The following is a 4,983-nucleotide window of genomic DNA, read 5'->3' as shown; positions in this document are numbered from 1 at the left end:
AACTTCCCCATAAACAAAAGGAAAAAACATGATGTAAACATTTAATGTGCAACGTGTGTTGCATTTTTGTGAGTACAGGGGTCAGTAAAAAAACTATATATAAGCATGTAAGAATTGAATAAAAATGGGCAGAGTCCTGAACTCTACCCAAGAAGTTGACTCCTGTTGTTCTTTTTCACCTTTCCTGATTCTTCCCATTCAGGCCCTGACTCTCTCCTGGAGCTGGACTCTGGCAGATGCCCATTAAAATGGACTGGATAAAGAAAATGTGGTACATATACACAATGAATATTATGTAACCATAATGAAGGACAAAACCATGGCCTTTGCAGCAACTCGAATGCAGTTGCAGACCATTCTACTACATGAACTATCACAAAAACAAAGAACTGAATATCACATGTTCTCACTTGTAAGTAAGCCCTGAACACTAGTCACACTAGCAGAAGGGTGGGAGAGGCAGTCACAGGGTACTACCAGGGAAGGGAGGGAGGGAGAAGGGAGTCGGGCATGTGGCACCACAAAGGCTACCTGGTCCTCTACAAGGAGGAAAGAGAATCATCTAGAAGCCCAAACTTCACTTGCATGCAGCCTACTACTGTTGGATGACCTCACTTGTATCCCATGACTCTAAAGTAAAATGTTCAAAAACATAAAACAAATAATTATTAAAAAGCTAATATAAGCCGGGCTCGGTGGCTCAGCCTTAATCCCGTGCCTTTGGGAGGCTGAGGTGAGTGGATTGCCTGAGCCCGTGGGTTCGAGACCCGCCTGGGCAGCGAGACCTCATCTTTACAATAAATCAAAAAATCAGCCCAGTGTGGTAGCACATGCCTGTAATTCTGGCTACTTGGAAGGCTGAGGTGGAAGAATTGCCAGAGCCCAGCAGGTCAAGGCTGCGGTGGCCGGGAGCGGCCACTGCACTCCAGTCTGGGCGACAGAGTGACACTCCAACTCAAAAAAAAAAAAAAGCTAATATATAGCCGGGTTTGGTGGCTCTGCCTGTAATCCCACGCCTTGGGAAGCCTAGGTGAGTGGATTGCCTAAGCCCGTGGTTTCGAGACCCGCCTGGGCAACTTGGTGAGGCCTCATCTCTACAATAAATCAAAAAATTAGATGGGCGTGGTAGCACGCGCCTGTAGTTCCAGCTACTTGGAAGGCTGAGGCGGAAGGATCGCCAGAGCCCATCAGGTCAAGGCTGCGGTGGCTGGGAGTGGCCACTGCACTCCAGTCTGGGCAACAGAGTGAGACTCCAACTCAAAAAAAAAAAAAAAACTAATATAAAAGCATATTTGAAAAAAACCATAAAATATGTATGCATATTATTAGACATATGTATATATAGATATATGCATATATACCAGTATAGTGGTATACTGGTATATTGTATACATTAATAAAGTTATACATATATAGATACATATGTGTAATATATGCATACATGGAGTATGCAAGTATATTACAATAACAGTACACATATATAATCAAAACACAAAGATGAATTTAACAGCTAAGTAGACACAGTTGTGGATGGAATTACCAAAAAAGACTGGTTAACAATCATGGGAATTAAAATGAGATTCAACCTATGTCTAGTAAAATTTTCATAATAAGCAGATAGAGTGAGTAAAGGTAATGTGGTGAAAAGTCATAGTTAGAATAAAAGACTGAGATAATGAACTAATAGTTAAAATAATGAGATAAAATAAATCCTCTTTTCAATAACTATACCAGCTATACAGACACAAAGTTAATACATAGAATATTTACAGTACCTAAATGGCATAGAGATACACATATCAATATGGATGCATTTCAAAAGTCTGCTGTTGAGCTTAAAAAAACCTGTCAAAGTGGTCTGTCTAGTGTAGACTCTATTTATCTAAAGTTAAAATCATACAAAAAGTTATTCATTAATATAAACAAGAAACAATTGGAAAAAAGTCTAATGTTTTCGTTCCTACTGTTTAGGGATATAAATATGAGGTAAAGTGTAAAACCATTTGGAAATAATAAATACTGGTTTTATTAAGGTTAAAATATCTGAGATTTAAGCTGTATCTCAAATATTTTGTCTTTGAAAAAAGCAACAAAAGGAGAAACTGAAGCCAATATAATAAAATGAACATCTGTTAATTAATAGTGGTTGTTGCATAAGAGTGTGTTTGATTCTTTTCTGTACATTTAAAGTATTTCAAATAAAAATATTAAGCACTAATGAGCTTTAAGATGAAAATAAAACAATTTTAAGAGAAAATTCTATGGGTAATTCTTCATTGGTTAGGTGATTAACACAGACCGTAGGGAATGGAAAAAAATTATGTTTTTTTCCAAAAGATCCAAAGAAACTGAACTATAAGGAATGTACCTTATCGCCCAGAAAGTTAAGCAACTTTGTCAGTCTTGCCAGGAACTGAAACTGTGTTTCCAGAAAGTCTAAGAATTTCAGTGCTGATACATACTCCACTCAGGGTCATTTTAAGAGACATTTAAAAGCCATAGGCTCCAAATTCAACTTTTACCAGCACAATTATAAAATGATTTAATGTGGAGATTCTATAAATAGTTTTCTTAAAAATCAAAATGTCTTTACTGAGAACACACACGTTAACGCTGAAGCAACGTAAACAACCACATGCAAACTAAATGAAGCAAAATCACACAACTGTCCCTTCTCTATGCTTGAAGTCAATCATTTTTTCTGTGAGAACAGAACGACAAATGGGAGACCCTTTAGTAGATGCAATGATTTCACTATGTTTTCTGTTGGCAATGCAGTTAAGGTTCAATGATAAAAGCAATTTTACAGGAGTAAGGGTTAGAGAAAATATGAGCTCTGACCAGCAATCAGGTCCCCTCTGCTTTCATTCCCCTGTGCTGCTCTTGTGCTGATACAACAGAAAAATCCTAGAAGCAGGAGTGAGCACTGCATTCATACTGGTGTCACCTTTCAGTCAGGATATTAGGCTGAAGTCCCTTATGCTTGATGCTAGTGATTGATGGAAGGAGGTATCAAATTTTTAAAATCTTTCAGCATTTCCACCAAACACAGTATGTTTCTTATGGTACAATAAGGAAAGTAGACAATGGAAATTAGCTCTCTGCATCTTTACCACGTTCTTTTTTTAATGTCTTTAAAACTACACATGCACACATATATACGTTCATTGTAAAAAATTGTAATATAGTGAGAATATCTATACCTATAAAGAAAAGTTACAATTGCACCGCTCAGGAATAACCATTACTAACATGTTTTTACATATGCATTCATGCATATTATTTTCAAAATGTGAATTGGCTTATATTTCATATGTAGTTTTGTAATTTGCTTTTATTCTTTGGTCTGACAATATGTAGCAAAGAACATTCTAGACAAATACATATTTATTAATTTCTATCTGTTTACTATCATTTTAATGTATTTCCACCGCATGGCAAAGTTTGGGGGGCTCTGAACATTCTTGTACAAATATTTCTGTATGTGGAATAAATGCGTAATTGTAGCATGCTGCAAAAGAAACATATAAAGAAATAAAGCACAGTCGTTCTTATTAACAGAGCTTCTTTTCTCTGATCTTGGAGAACTGATCCGAAAACTCAAACACAATCATTTTCTTACTTTACAAATATTACTCCAAACCTATTTCTGGACAAATGAATCCCAAGCAAAAAGTTACCAGTTCTGAATGACTAGGACAGTATTATACTGTTGCATTTTCTGTAGCCCATAAATGAATGCCAATTGGAAGAAAGGGATCTTTAATATAAAAGATGATAGTGATGATGATCATCATTATTATAATACTGTTACTACTATTTAAAATACTGAACCTGGGTTAGTGAACTGTGAATTTGGTGAAATTAATATCGAATTGACACTCAATTATATAAACTTGATGCCTCTTTACAGAGTTTTTTTAAAGGTTATTAATAAAATAAAATATATTTTATGTGATTAGTTATTTATGGATATGAACATTTTGAGAAAAATAATAAGTATCTCTTTCAGAGCTACTTTTCCAACATGTCATTATTCCTATTACAGGGTCATGTAGATGGCTGCAAAACATAGGAATAAAAATTATGCTAAAAATATTTTCCCTAAGTCTTGTTGAATAGCTATCTGTCTATAATATTATGTAACTCACTGCATGTATTTTTTTACATGTAAAATAAAGACATCTTGACATATTGGAAGCTATAAAAGTTGACATTTGCCAGTTGTCACAAGCAAAAGCTTCAGAGGCAAGATGATTGGGTAGTTAAAGAGGAATTTTATTTTTGTTTGTATTTTTTTAAAGACTACTTTTTTTAAAAGTGAGAAAGCTGGATTTATTGAGAGGACAGAGAGGCTCCCACAGTGGGAGAAGACCTGAAGGGGTTGCCCATCTGGGGCCCAAAACCTGGTGCTTATATAGCCCCAAGTCCAAGCCAATTGGCTAGCACTAGCTGTGAGCTGTAGCTGTTCTGATTGGTCAGTATTAAGATCAATCAGCAGGAGGTAGAGGCCTAATGGTGAGCTGATTGGTTGCTTTTCGATCCCAGCAGTGAGTACTTATTAAAATAAATAAACTGGAAGCAGTTAATATTGTAAGTTACTTTTCTCCCCTTTTCTGAAGCCATAGAAGTGTGATGTGGGGACAAGGGCTGTTGAACATAAGCTGGAAGGGATACTATCCTCCACCCAATTAGGAACCGGTGCCCAGACCAGCAAATGTTCTGCAGAATATACTCATATGTACTGTTATCGATTATAACAGATGGTATAATTGGAAAGACAAAATAATCATTAATTACAAAACATTCTTCCCTAGGCTTTCAGAAATAAAGCATGCACTGGAGGGAATATGCTTTTGGATTCTCGACCAGTATTCATGAAGATCAGTTACTTTAAGCCTAAAATGAATGACAAAAAGAAGTATTAACTCTGTAGTTAGAAATCAGCCCAAACACAAATTCCTTTCTCACTAAAAGACTGGA

This window comes from Carlito syrichta, unplaced genomic scaffold (assembly GCF_000164805.1).
Source record: "Carlito syrichta isolate Samal-C Ts95f unplaced genomic scaffold, Tarsius_syrichta-2.0.1 Scaffold311259, whole genome shotgun sequence".
In the NCBI taxonomy this organism is placed as follows: Eukaryota; Metazoa; Chordata; class Mammalia; order Primates; family Tarsiidae; genus Carlito; species Carlito syrichta.
The sequence above is the reverse complement of the archived record's forward strand: the minus strand, read 5'-3'. Positions refer to the sequence as shown.